The sequence below is a fragment of the Phacochoerus africanus genome, chromosome 2 (genome assembly GCF_016906955.1).
Source record: "Phacochoerus africanus isolate WHEZ1 chromosome 2, ROS_Pafr_v1, whole genome shotgun sequence".
Taxonomy (NCBI): Eukaryota; Metazoa; Chordata; class Mammalia; order Artiodactyla; family Suidae; genus Phacochoerus; species Phacochoerus africanus.
Genome location: NC_062545.1, coordinates 180,106,762 through 180,122,703, shown reverse-complemented (window position 1 = coordinate 180,122,703; position 15,942 = coordinate 180,106,762). Strand labels below are relative to the sequence as shown.

At 33.9% G+C, this 15,942-nt stretch overlaps 1 pseudogene; it reads right to left on the bottom strand.

The window, feature by feature from the left end:
* Positions 1-14,519: 14,519 nt before the first annotated feature.
* On the bottom strand, positions 14,520-15,520 carry LOC125121236 (E3 ubiquitin-protein ligase RING2-like; annotated as a pseudogene).
* Positions 15,521-15,942: the final 422 nt, after the last annotated feature.

Sequence of the window (15,942 nt, the reverse complement as noted above, 5' to 3'; positions counted from 1 at the left end):
CACATTGGATAAAATGTTTCTTAATGGGTAAGAAGTGAAAGTATAAAAATAAAATAAAAAACAAGAATAAATACATGGATAATAAAATTGTTTAAGAACTTCCAAAACTAATTTGAGTTTATCTATACGCCACTAACTGCAATAACTGTCTTTATAATTTGAATAAAAATGATTTTTTTTTTCAGCAAGGAGTATTTTCTCATACATAATGTTTAGAATTTCCAGCGAATGGGTCATAATAAACAGCAGAGTGGCTAGTAGTTGATTTGAATATTATAAAATTCTCTGCAGACAAGGAACCACCTTTTCAATTGCACCAAGATACATTCATTTGACTGCCTTGTCCTTGGCACAAAATTGACTTTTATAAAGTGTGAAAAAAATGCAATGTTGTTATCGGCTGTACAGTAATGAAACTTTTGAAAATGGCAGAAATACCAATGAAATAAGTGCTTTTACATTGAAAGTCACAACCATTCTTTGAATTCTGAAGCTCCATATATTGCATTTTCCTTTTCAGCCAATTTGCTATAATGTAACTGGGAATACTGGACAATTGAATTATCCATGCATGAGTGCCTCATTTGGTTTTGCTGGTTGTAGACTCCGGGAGGGTGTCCAGCTGACGAGCCACAGGGGATAAAATCTAGCCCACACTCTGCTTGCCAAGCTGTGAGCTCTGGCGTATGACTGCATCTGCCCAGAGGAAGTGGCAAGTTGCACTAATTAACACAAAGACATCTATTTTCTTAAGATGCATCATATGGGGCTACATTTACCTGGAGGGTACCATTTCTGCACTGTGTAAACATTCCCTTTAGACCACTGAAATATTTGTAACTAAAAGAGTTAAATTTAACCTCCACTTTTCTCCAGATCAATTTCTTAAATGGAAAATCACCCAGTATTTTGTTAAAAATTCTTTCAACTTTTTTGCTTCCTGTCTAAATCATATACATAGGTAAAGAATCAAATAATATAGATTTCTTCCCCATCCCACCAATTTTGGAACATCACTTTTAAATCACTATTTTTGACACTTCTAGTGAATAACTTCATATCAATATTTCTTTACAATTTCACATTTCACATTACTCATTGTATGATAGATGAAAATATGCTTTCTAATGCATTAAAATTTTGATAGTTGTTTTTGTTCAGTTCTTTATTTGCCTCTTGAGTATCTGACCTTCTCCCTATGGAGAGACATCTTAAAGGATATACGGATTTGTTGCAGGAAGAAAAAAAAAAAAGGTGGGGCAATGAGAAAGAATAAGGTAATAATCAGCTTCTTATCTGCCAAGTAGCATTATCCAAAATGACTATCGTCTTGAGATCCATCCAATTGTCTTAAAATTTTCTAAATTGATTTAACCTCTTCCTTCTCCCACCCTTGCATTTTTCTTTAGAATGTCAATACAGACTTCTCCAAATGAATAGAAGAAATATGCCTGCTTATTTTAATAGCTCAACAATAAAGGTACAGGAAGGAGAGGATGACATCTGGAAAATCTCCTCATTGGATTCTGGGTGTTAATGGAAGGGGAACAGTGAAAGGGAGGTAGGAAAACAAGGTAGTTAGACAACTACATTTCCTGGAAAGGAGTTACATTAGAAATGCAGTGGAGACAATAAACACAGAATGGACTTTTATCCTTGGCTCCTTTAGTAAAGAGAATGACCTCTCCAAGATATGGACATCCTAATCCTCAAAACCTGTGAAGGTGTTACCTTACTTTGCTGATATGACTAAATTAAACATTTTGAGATGGAGAATGTATCCTGGATTACCTCTGGGGAACCAGTGTAGTTACAATGGTCCTTATAAGTAGAGGCAGAAAGAAGAGAGCAAGAGATGTAAACTTGTTATTCTGCTGGTTTTGAAAATGCAGCAAGGAGCCAAGAGCCAAATAATGCAGGTGGTTCCATGCCTAAAGAAGTGGTAACAAAACATTCTCCTGAGAGCCTCCACAACAAATGCGAATCTGCTGACACCCTGATTTTAGTAAAGTGAAACCTATTTCAGACATCTGACCTCTAGAATTGTAAGGTAATGATCTTGTGTTGTTTTAAACCACTAAGTGTGTGGTAATGTGTTACAGTAGCATTAGGATAGCAATACAGTTCCCTTTGTAACACTAGCAAAGACTGCATGGCCACCCTCCTGCCACATCACTGTAGCACTGCAGCATCTTACTCAGACAAATGAAGTCTGAAATTAGGTTTTCCGAACACTTTATTTGTGGCACAGATGCTAAATAGGTAAGTAATGGATCTTCCATGAGGACTCTCAGATGAGATATTCCACATCAGAGCCTAGGCAAGATGTGCCAGATCACCTGGAAGGATGCACAATGTGGCTGCATGTTACAGGCTTCAGCCAGAGGGACCCAAAGTGGGGTCATATCAACCAGGAAGAGAGCAAAACTCTGAGGAAAAAAAAGCAGATTCTACACTTCAGCAACTATAGAATCAGAACAGCAATCAAACTAGGTGGGGGGCTCAGGAATAAAAAAGAAGAATAGTTTATACATATAAGTTATGATTCAGATGTGCTTATGATAAAAGTATAGCTACTTTGATTAAACTCCATCTCTTTCTATCCGTACATCTTCTAATAATTATACTGGCATCCATATCCTCTATTCTAATTACCTATGCTTCTTCAAATAACTTATAGCATTTCATGTTCTGTAAACCACACAATCTTTTGCTCTACTATCTTTAGATAAGAACTTCAACATCTTTCTCATTGTCTTCACTTCATCTCCTAAAATCTTTATTTTCACATCTTCTTCTAGCAGAGTTTTCTATAATTGATTCTAGAAACTTAAAACTAATAACATGGGAGCTCCTGTTGTGGCTCAGGGGGTTAGAAATCTGACTAGTATCCATGAGGATGTGGGTTTGATCCCTGGCCTTGCTCAGTTGGTTAAAGAATCTGTTGTTGCTGTGAGCTGTGGTGTAGGTCACAGACATGGCTCAGATCTCGTGTTGCTACAACTGTGGCCTAGGCCAGCAGCTGTAGTTACAATTCAACCCCTAGAGTGGAAATTTCCATATGCCACAAGTATGGCTGTTAAAAAAAATTAAATAAAATAAAGCAAATAACATTATACAGATAATTTTGAACATATAAGATTTATTGAATACAGTGCCAAGTTAAAATATAATTATATTGCATTTTAATGTGACCCTAATTCTTAACGTTCATATTATCCAACAGATAACACACGAAGCATCGAGTTTAAGCGAATGTCCATTCATCATCATTTGATGCTTTTCAAAATTCTCATCCTGCTACTTCTTTTCAAGGGTTACATTCATGTGTGGTTTTAGGACTTCTCTTTCTTTCTTCTAGGTTAGATCCAAAGTTCATTTTCACATCTTCCTTTTTGGTTTAATGTCATGTTTTGTTGGAAATAAACTCTCCATTGAATTCCTTAGTAAAAATGCATCCAAGAAACCTAGTGAATTCACCCAATGGAAGATGTCTTTATTGTTTCTTTTCTTTTAATTCTTTCACTTTGGACAGAATTCTAGATAGAAAATAATTTTCTTAAATTTTCTTACTGGAAGTTAAAAACATCAATCCATTGTCCTCTCAGGCTTAATGCTATTGATAGGATATCTGATACTATTCTTTTTCCAGTTTCACTTTTACTTAAATTTTTTATTTGTTTGTTATTGTTTTACTTTACTTATCTTTAGTACTTTTAATATCCTAACAGAATATTTTAGGTGTTCCCTTAAATTTATTTCCCAAATTTTTCTGTTTTTTCAGTTTCACAAAGTGCACATTTACTGCACAAGGCTCTGAGTTGACTCTTAATTTGAAGACTGATTTCCCTCAGACTCAGAAATTTCTCTTTCTGTAATCTCTTTGACAATTTTATCTTAGTAAGTTTTTCTGCCTTCTCAAAAATTTTGATTAATCTGATACTTTACCTCCTAAACTGATTCCTTATATCTCTTTCCTCTCTTCTGTTTCATCTATTTTTTCCCTACTTAACTAAATTTTCCTCAACTTCATGCTCAAATTTTCTATTGATTTATGACCTTATTTGTAAAATATATTACATAAAATAAGAATAGTTTACAAATCATAACTATTAGCTTGATGAATTTGCACAAAATAAATACACCTATGCAACTATCACACTGGTCAAGAAATAGACTCTTATCTTCCAATGCTGAAGTCCTGGTTTTATGCCCTCCCAATCACTAACCTTTCATATGTATACAGCACTGAGATTTTTAACAGCAAATATTACTTAGATCTGGGTCATAAATTAATCAATTTGAGACAAAATATGTATTCTTTTACTCAATATAATTTCATTAAATTAAAACATTTCATTACTTTAATGTAGTTTATTAATTTTCTGATAACAAACTACTTTGCTTAATACTGTGATCAGCATGTGCATATGAAGAATGTACCCATGGCCAAGGAAAGCATCATCCAAAAAACCTGAGGGAATTTTTGCAAACAGGGCTACAAACAGAGCCTGTCCTTTCTATACGCTGCCCAGCATGTGACTGGCACACCATACATATCAATTGAAAGAGTAGCAAATTTTGTGTCAACAACACTGGAAAGTTAAAATGAGCTTTTTTAGAAAATTTTAAATAAGAGCAAATGCAATTCAAAAAAAATAAGTTACTGCGAAGATAACCATCAATGAAACTACAGTTATAGACAGAAATCAAATTCTCTTAACACAAACCATCTGCTAGAATATGAGAAAGAAGTTCTTAATCAACTGTGGAAGGTAAATTGGAATCTCTACTTTGAAGAATAACTTGATATTGTTTAATAGACTTGAAATGTACACAGCCAAGGGCTGAGAGATACTGATCATAGGTATAAATCTTACAGGAACTCTGGGTCCTCTAAGATGTGTCATCAGCAGGACAGAAATACAATTTAGATCAGTGCAGAATTATTCTAATAGAGAAAAATGAGAACAATTCAAAGGTCTAGTTTCAGTAAATAATTTAAAGTTATGATTCAATCAAATAACAAAATAATATATAGAAGCTAGATTTATAATATGTATTCATGTGGATAATTCTTGAAAATATTCTGTTAAATGAAAAATGTGAAAGGAACTTCTACAAATTCAGAGTACAATGGCTCTTAAGTCTTTAAAACAAATACACTCAATATATATCATAGATTCATTTATATGAAGTAAAATTTATAAAAAGGACCAAAATATGTATAGTAAATATATGATAGTGAGCTCCTCTATATAAAAAGGAAGGTAAATGCCTTGGGGAGGAGGGCAGGTAAAAGTTAAATCTTCAACTTTATCTGTAATGTTTTATTTCTATCACACAAAAACAGTTAAAGAAATAATTAAACAAAGGAAACTGGCAAACTGCTATTGTTTTTAAATCATGTTTGGGTTCATAGATATTTGCTACTTCATATTTGTCTATTTTTCTGAATTTATACTATTAACCTAATATTTATAATTTAAAATTTAAAAAATATATATTATTGAAAGATACTCTTTGTATTAGTATTATTTATTTTACTATTAATATTTTTAATAATATTAACAGTATAGGACAAACCTCAATATGTAAGAATAAGACGATGGTTTGAACTATGGCATAGTCATGCAAAGGTAAATAGCTTTTAAATGATATTACAAGGAATCACCTAGTGACAATGAAAGGTCTTCACAGTATATCATATAGCTGGCCACCCCTCTAAAACTTAACTAGTACCAAGAGCACTGAGAAGTTTTTGTTTGTTTGTTTGTTTTACTCTTGTTTGTTGTTGACAGCTACTCTGAAAAAAAGGTGTGTGGGAAGCAGGCAATGGAAGGTAGTAGGTATTGAAAGATTGATTCAAAAAGAAGTTATACATTATTTCCCCATATTCCAGTGGTGGAAAATCTCTCCTTGACTTTGTAAAAACAGTGTCCTTCTTATGGCCTGGATGGATTATACTTTTGTGTTTTCTAAAGCTCTTGACAGACATTCCAGTTCTACTATGAAAGATTTTTAGAGTTATAGGATGGAAAGGAAATGAATACTCTGAAAAGACTAGGATGAAGGGGCATCTATTTAGAATAGTACTTACACATTACTCCATCTTGATGATAGAAAAATAGCTTCTTTATGGCCAGAGGAATGTGAAGATTAATGGAGAAAATCATAAGTTGTCACCCCAAACTCCAGGTTCTCTGCCTGGAACACCCCAGCATATGTACCAGGGCAGGTGATACACATGTAAATGTGGTTTGATGCTGTTAATGATTTAGAGCCTAGGCTGCTGATCACCTGGTTATAACATGAACTGCTTCAATTTCCAGCCTGTTATTTGAGACTCCACATGTCACTCATCATGCTGCAATAGGAAAGATCTACTAATTAAATCTCAGGATACTTAAATTCTGGGAAACCAATGTGTACCTCTCCATAAATGATTTTTGAGGGAGGGAAACTGCCTGCTGCAAAACCAGTCCCTTGTTTGGAGAGTCATCTCTTACTCATTTGGAAATTTTTTTTTTTTTAAACCAGGTGAATTTTTTTTTTCCCACTGTACAGCAGGGGGGTTAGGTTATCCTTACATGTATACATTACAATTACATTTTTCCCCCACCCTTTCTTCTGTTGCAACATGAGTATCTAGACAAAGTTCTCAATGCTATTCAGCAGGATCTCCTTGTAAATCTATTCTAAGTTGTGTCTGATAAGCCCAAGCTCCCGATCCCTCCCACTCCCTCCCCCTCCCCCTCCCCCTCCCATCAGGCAGCCAAAAGTCTCTTCTCCAAGTCCATGATTTTCTTTTCTGAGGAGATGTTCATTTGTGCTGGATATTAGATTCCAGTTATGAGTGATATCATATGGTATTTGTCTTTGTCTTTCTGGCTCATTTCACTCAGTATGAGATTCTCTAGTTCCATCCATGTTGCTGCAAATGGCATTATGTCATTCTTTTTATGGCTGAGTAGTATTCCATTGTGTATATATACCACATCTTCCGAATCCAATAAATCCTACCTTTGCTGAAAATTTGCAGCATATATGCATTTTATACTTTAAGAATTTTCTTCTCTCCTATTAGTCTGTTGATCAATTCAAATTCAATATCTTAATAAGATTGTGGTTCTGCTATTAGAAATGTGATATGATTCAATGCTGATACTTCAAATACATAATGTTAACTCCTATGGATACAGGTTTATTTAGCATACCAGGGAAGAGAAAGCCTTATTCTAACCAAATATAATTTGGGGTACATGATGGGCTTTCAGTAAATTAAGAACTCCATGAAAAAGATAGCATTTGAACTGACTCAGAAAGAATATTAGAGTACCACATATAGGCAACACTGGAATAAAGGCAAAAAAGGAGGTGAAGCATGTTTGTGAAATAAGCAGTTCCAATTTTTCTGAATGTAAACAAGGATGGCTTCTTATTTCCCTGTGTATAACCACAGGATTTTTTTTTTATTGTAGACTTCTTCTCCCTTTATTTATTTTTATTTATTTTTTCTCTTTGAGCCACAACACCAGCATATGGAAGTTCCCAAGCGAGGCATCAAATATCCACTGCCTTGGCCTGGGGATCAAATTGGCAATGCCACAGAGACGAACCAGATCATTAACCTGCTGTATCACAATAGGAACTCTCTAACATAGGATTTTAAAGTCTTAAAAATCTTTAGGACATTTAGTGGGCTTGTCTTAAGCATATAGAGCCTTTCTAAATATATATTCATCTAATTGGCAAATAAATCACTTTACATTTATCTAATTGTGTGCTCTATAATTTTCAAAGTCTCCTTAATGATTATTTTGGGGCAATGTTATTATTCATTTTATACATGAGGACACTGGCATTAAAATATGAGATATGTATGTGTTATTCTTAACATTTAGTTTAATATTTATTACTGTTATGTAGAATTCTACTGAAGAACTGTGCATCAATACATTTACCCATTCTACTGTTTGTTGGCATGTGCATAGTTTCAACTTTGGGGCAATTACAAACACCCCTGACATCAACACTCTTATATTTGTATCCTGGTATACAATATTACCTAAGAATGAAATCAAGGGGTTTTAGGGTATTCATATTTTCAACTTTATGAAAAATCACCACAATGTAAAATGTTTAGAAGGAAAATAAAACAAAAACAATCTTACAATTTCAAATCTTAGCCAGGAATTTATGTCAGGGTATCAGTGTGTTGAAAACTTTAATAATTATTTCGAAAGTGACCTTCCTAAGTCACATGACTAGCAGCTGTCAAAGATAGAACTTGGGACTTTTTTAACTCCAAGTCCAGTAGTTAAAGTGAGTCCAATTCCTCCTTAACCAGTAAGTTATTCATATGAATGAAAATCATATCAGGATACAAGGAAAATCAAAATGTACCTATTAATTCAGAGTGGTATTGAGCCAGTTATGATTCATTCGAATCATTTTCTTTTAACCTAAACGCAGATATACTTTGTTTTGGGAAAGTAGCATTTAACTAACAAATTAGCCCCTTTATCTTCCTAGCCATGTTTCCTAGGCTGGTAAGCATATTTAGAACAACAAAATGAATTGCTATATTATAGAAAGAAATCCCCATCACTTATTGACCACTGGGGAAAAAGAAGGCTACCTAGGCATTTGATAATTTTTATTTAAAGCGATAAGGCTTATAAAATCATAGGGCGGAAAAAATAGGGATGTTTTACTTGTGGTGGAATTACCAAATAATAGAGTATGACAGAGAATAAAGCCACATTTCAAATAGGTGAATCAATGAACTACGGATTTTTTTTTAATGAGTACATCATTTCACTAATATGATTTATAGTTTTTCAAGTAAGATTAAATTTAAGAACCTAGGAAACATGTCACTAGCTTTCACACTTAAAAGGCACCTTGTAGTTCTTACTTACTCTTTGTCTTCTTTTATCTTTGCAGAAGATGGCTTTCCAGAAAGCTGGCTAACATCAGACTCATTGCTCCGGAAGTCCTTGTCAGTACCATTTGTTCAAAATTAAGGGAAACTGATGTCTGTAAATATTTCTATAAAAGGAAAGTCAAGGAATTTACTTTCTCTGTACAGCCTTGGATAAATATATTGGAAATAGAATCTAATTTTACTGGAGATACATTTCTATAGTCTCTTCTGACCAAACTCTTACCCACTCAAACTGCTATTTTCTGTTTAAATTTTTAAGTGTTTGTTTTTAAATGTCTTAACTGTCTCCATATTATAAGTGCTTGTGACATAGTCACAAAGCTTATTATTAGGGGAGAGATTTACATGTGGATTTCAGTAGGTTTAGATATTTGACTCAAATTCTGTCTGTTTTCTCAGCAATGTTCTGAATATTTCCAAATTCTCATTAATAGTTTTTCTTCCGTTATTGCTCCCAATTAACCTTTATAGTTTCTTTAATACAAAAACATTGCACTTTCTATCATTTGCATTTTTATCTTACTAATAACCTTTTTCATCTCCATCTTTTGATTTCAAATCTAATTATTTTGAGATTACTATCACGTAAATATTGTAAAACCTCTGTTATCAATAACTTCTTTTCATTAAAAATTACAATTTACCTTATCATTGTTCATTGCTCAACATCCTGTTATATGCAATGACCCTGATTGGCTTTGTAAACTTGCCTGCTATTTCAGAAGCCTTAGCCCATAATTCTCTAAATATAGCCTCATGGCACCAGGCGAGTTTTGATTTAGTCAAGGAGAAGAGTTTTATGCCCAGCAATATGAACTCAAAATTTAATTTTTTTCACTTAAATGTCTGTAAATACATGTCAGATCAAAGCGGCATTATTCCCATATTTGTAAACATATATACACACGTGCAAGGAAGACTTTTGAAGCATAATAATAGCCATATCTAGTTATTTTCCAGGAATTATGCTAATCTCTTTGAAGTAAAGAGGATTATTTTATTTAGTTTTTGCAAAACTCCATGCCTTATGCTCTATGACTTGCCCCATTTTACAATTATTTGTGTTCTGTATGTAAATGTAAACTTTACATTATTTGTGTTCTGCTCCTCCACTCATTTGCTACTCTAAATGTACTTCTACCTCTCTTCTTTCTTCCCATACTCTCCAGTATTCCTCCATTCCCCAACTCAAGTACAACCACACAATTCCACAAACTATCTACACATGCTCCCACCTCAAGGCCATTGATTGCACGCTTATTCCATTATTTCAAAATTTAAGTATCTGGAACAAAATCCACTTACAAGTGTCTTTTATTGAACTAATATTTGTATCATTCCATAGTTTGATAAAGATATGCCATTACAACATATTGTTTGGAAATACTATAAATGATATCTCAAGGATATCTCCCTGCAAAAAGCAAGGGTCATTTACCATCACAAAAAAATTACAACAAAGAAGAAACTCAAATTGAATACAGCCATCCCATTAAATAAGATTTTAACCCCTGACAATTATTAGGTCTTGACTGATAAAAGCAAGTTTTATTTTCCTATCTAGGGAGTCATCCTCTTAGTGTTATTTTTTAACAAAAATGACAATAAAATTGACATAACAAATCATCATTCTGCATAAGATTTAGCTCTGTGATAAAAAATATGATGTTATACATGCAACAATGATAATTCAGAAAGTCAATCGTATGCTATTTATTACTGTACATTTTTAGAAATAGTTATTGTTTACATAATTCCTAAATTGTTTTTACAGAAAAGCTAGAAGTGAAAAAATCCTTTGTCAAAATCATGGAAGGTTTCCTTTGTGCAATATTTAACTACTTTTTTCAAGGATATTTGAAAAAGCAATTTGGGTTAACTGATGGCTACTTTAGAAACAGTTCCATGGTTTTGTTTTGAATTGTTTTTTCCTTTTGCAAATTTCTCCTGTGATTGCACAGTCAATACAGTTTAATTTATTGGTTACTATAATGACTGGTGAAAAACAGAATTTTTTTTTTCCTTCTTGAGGTACAATCTTATAATAGTAGAGGATAAGAGATTATATTCTGTTAAAATCCATACACTATTTCCCATAGAGGTCTTTTCATTTGAACTTAGATAAAATTACTTTATTGTGAAAACACCTCATATTTGTTTCTAATGCTGGCTAAATAATTCAAAACCAACTAAATCCTAACTTCCAAACTCTATCAGAAGTGCACTTAAAATATATTAAGAACATCTATATGTTGATAATTTAACAAAATAACCCAATTATTTCTATGACACATTCCTTCTTCATGGTAAGTAAGAATTTTAAACACTGAATTGGAACTTTTAATAATTATATTGTGGACTTATATGAACTATCAAAATGTAACCATCTAATTCAGAACTGTCCTTTAGAAATTTACTTAGAAAAGAATAAATCCTATTCAAACAATATTGTTAAAACTTAAAAACATTTCAGAAGTATTCTTTTGGGTTTATAGGCAAAGCAATAAAATTAACAAGAAACAAAAACCAATCTTCCACTTTAAAAGTAAGAATACAACTTTCATTGTTCTTTTTGTTTCTCCTTTCTTCCTATCATTATTCCATCCATCCCATTTTCTTGGATTCTTCCAGCCTCAGCCTTAAAAGAGTTTACCTTGTGGACTTATATGAACTACATGAAATATAATGACTGAAGAAAATTAATAAACATATAGTAGTTACATGATAGATATGGTTAATGATAACATGATTGAAAGTAATAATATAATTAGATTCCCAGAAGTCAAAGTCTGCTTGTATACCCTATCCAAGAAGCAGTGTAATACAGTGAATGAATCTTTGCTTTTACTTCTAATTGTTCTAATAACCTTAAGATATGTTTTAAAGCTAAGTTAGAAGACATAAGTCAAAGTACTCTGCAAACTACAAAAGACAATTATCAAAGCAATAAAACAGCAATACAAAGCCAGCACTTAAACTTAGAATTTCATGTAGAAAGCTATCATCTCATCACATGAAATATTTTTGAAAATATCTTCAAAACCTCCACCTTAGGATCTGGTGTTGCTGTGAGCTGTGGTGTAGGTCACAGACACAGCTCAGATGTGGCATTGCTATGGTTGTGGTGTAGGCCAGCATCTACAACTCTGATTTGACCCCTAGCCTGGGAATCTCCATGTGCCAAGGATACAGCCCTGAAAAGACAAAGACAAACAAACAATCAAAAAAACCTCTACCTTAAAAGATGAGAAGATTTTGAAGAAAACAAATACAAAATGACATTTAGATGAACAGTACTTCAGGGAGGGAGACTGATTCCAAAAGTTAGAAATAATGAAACAGATGATCCTGGACCAAGTATTCAGCAAAGTTAATGAAACTAGAAAAACAAAGTTGGCATGAACTGTTTGTAATTTATGAACCATTTTAGAAGAATCAATTTAAATCTTTTATTTCTTTCATCAGCGTCTTAAACTTTTCAGAGTACAGGACTTTTTTTCTCTTTTGGTAGGTTTTTTTCTAGGTATCCTATGTTTTTCTGATGTGATGGTAAATGGGATTATTTCCCTAATTCCTCTTTCTGATCTTTCATTGTTAGTACATAGAAATGCAATTGATTTCTTTTTTTATTTTATTTTTTTAAGGCCATACATGTGGCATATGGAAGTTCCCAGGCAAGGGGTCAAATCAGAGCTGTAGCTGCTAGCCTATGCCACTGCCACAGCATTGTGGGATCCAAGTCATACTTGTGACCTCACAGCACACAGAAATTCTGGACCCAGATCACAGTAATGCTGGATCCTTAACCTACTTATTGAGGCCAGGGATCAAACTTGCATCCTCATGGATACTAGTCAGAATCATTTCCACTGTGCCACAAGGGGAACTCCAAAATGTAATATATTTCTGCGAACTGATTTTGTATACTGCAGCTTTATCAAATTCATTGATTCACACAGTTTTCTGGTAGTATCTTTAGGATTTTCTCTGTAGTATCATGTCATCTGCAAAGAGTGTTGTTTTACTACTTCTTTTCTAATTTGGATTCCTTTTATTTATTTATTTATTTTTTACAGCTGCACTTGTGGCATATGGAAGTTCCCTGGTTAGGGGTCAAATTGGAGCTGCAGATGTAGGTAGATGCCACACCCAAAGCAACACTGGATCCAAGCTGCCTCTGTGACCTATGGCAATGCTGGATATTTAATCCACTAAGGGAAGCCTGGGATTGAATCCACATCATCTGAGAGACAGCTTCAGGTGCTTAACCCGATAAGCCACAACAGGAATACCAAATTCCTTTTTATTTTTTGTAAGATGCTGATGAAAGAAAGCAAAGATGACAGAAATAGATAGAAAAATATACCATGGAAATGGGAGTAGTCAACATTGCCAAAATAACTATACTACCATGGTGATCTACAGACTCAACATGATCCATATCAAATTACCTATGGCATTTCTCATAAAACTAGAACAAAAAAATATTAAATTTGCATGGAAACATGACCCTAAATAGCCAAAGCAATCCTGAGGAGAAAAAAAATGGAGCTGGAGGAATCAGGCCCCCTGATGTCAGACTATAGTACAGTCATCAAAACAGTATGACACTGGCACAAAAACAGAAATATAGATCCATGGGACAGGATAGAAAGCTCATTAAAAAGCCCATGCTTTGGTCACTAATTTATGACAAAGGAGGCAAGAATATACAATGGAGAAAGATAGTCTCAATTAATTGGTGCTGTGAAAAGTGGACAGCTACATGTAAAATAATGAAATAAGAAACATAAATATAAGACTGGATACTATGAAACTCTTAGAGGAAAACATAGGTAGAACACTCTTGGACATAAACTATAACAGTATTTTCTCAGATCCACCTCCTAGAATGATGAAAAAAAAAATGGGACCTAATTTAACTTACATGTTTTTGCACAGCAAAGGAAACCATAAACAAAAATGTAAAGACAATCCACAGAATGGGAGAAAATATTTGCAAATGATGGACTGACAAAGGGCTAATCTCCAAAATATACAAACAATTCCTACAGTTCAATATCAAAACAACAAACAACCCAATCAAAAATGGGCAAGACTTAATAGACATTTCTCCAAAGAAGACATATAGGTGGGAAAAAAACATGAAAAGATGTTCAACATCATTAATTATTAGAATAAGGCAAATCAAAACTACTATGAGGTACCACCTTACACCAGCCAGAATGACCATCATCAAAAAGTCTACAAACAGTAAGGATTGGAGTGGGTACAGAGAATAGGAAACCATCTTACATGGTTAGTGGGAATGTAAATTCATGCAACTGTTAAACAAAACAGTTTGGAGGGTCCGCAAAAAATTAAAAATAGAACTAACATATGACCGAGTAATCCCATTCCTGGGGCCTCTATCTGGAGAACACCATAATTTGAAAACATACTTATATCCCAAAGTTCATAGCAGAACAATTTACAATTGCCAAAATGTGGAAGCAACTTAAATGCCCATCTACAGGAAAATGAATAAAGAAGATGTGGAAGTTCATTCTCAGAATTGGTTTAGTAAAGCTCATTTGTGCTCCTTTTTGGGTGTGTAATAAAGTTCCATGGGCTTGTTCACTTTCCTCTATTTCTCACTGACCAATTCCAAAGAAAAAAAACAATTTAACACAGTGAACTGGTCACTGGCTGTTGCTATGTAAATGGCTTCTCACTGGCTGTATCAAGATTCATTTGGTTTGATTCTCCTTTGCATCAAAGTTCTTCTAAAGCTAACTTCACAGCCAAATATTTGGATAAGTGATCAACAGAACATTACCCTAATGTCTTTATGTATCTTGTCTGTGCACTGTCATCTTTTTCCGTAAGTGTAAGATGAGGTGTGAATACCAATTCAATAACTAGCACAATCCATTACTGGATCAATTACCACTGTTGTATTGTTATTATCAAGCTCAAGTCCAGAATCATCAGGTGTTTTGGTTCATTTGTTACTAGGTCCTGCTTCCTGATTACTACGTATGGATGCATTACTACAGTGAGAACTGTCGCCATTATCTTCTGTTCCACTACCATTTTCAATCTGCTATTTTTTTGCCACACTGATGGCCTGTTCATGGCCTGTATCTTCAGTCCTTCCTAAATGCTGTGACTCAATGCTTGCTGATAATTGTGCATGTTGATCCTCACTAATGTTTTTTCTTGATGAGCTTCACACTCATCACAACTTGGATAAATTTTACTGATTTTTAGTGCACCACAGTTTGTGTCTGGTCTTAGTGATCTTTTGGAAACTAGCTTTTTCCAACAGGTAGGGCATTCTTAACTGCCACCTCTGAGAGCTGTGATAATGCAGTAAGCACAAAAATAATTGACACTCCTTTGTAGTCATGGCATTCTTCAACATATCTAAACAAATTGGGCATGTTAATTCACTGTGTAGACTTTGAGAAACCACAATTTGCTAGCCATCATTATTGCCTCCTAGGGTGTTCATTGTAATTCATATAAACTGAGTTCCCCTCAGTTGCTTAATGGTTGAGTTCCACTTGTCTGCCCAGCTTGAGACATTGCGGCGCCTGCCCCAGCCAGGGGTAGTGTGAGACATGGGAACAAGACGCTGTGGCCACGCAATATCTCATTTCTATAATAATGATATGCTGTATGTATTATCTTTCATTCCATAAAAACTTGTCCTGAAGTGCTCTGTTACTTTAAAATGCTTTGTTACCATTGGAAATATAGTGTTCCTATGTTTCTAAATTATTGGTGTTTATGGGATAGCAGAAGAGACTCTTTACTGCTCATATTGAAAACTTATGACAGGGTTGTTTGGTTTTTTTTTTTTTTTTTGGAGTAGGGAGAGGAATACGAATCATTTATTTATGTTGAGGAAAAAAAAAAACACATTTAAAAAAAATTGTCCATGAAGGAGTTCCTGTCATGGCTCAGTGGTTAATAAACCTATTATCCACGGTTGCAGGTTCAATCAC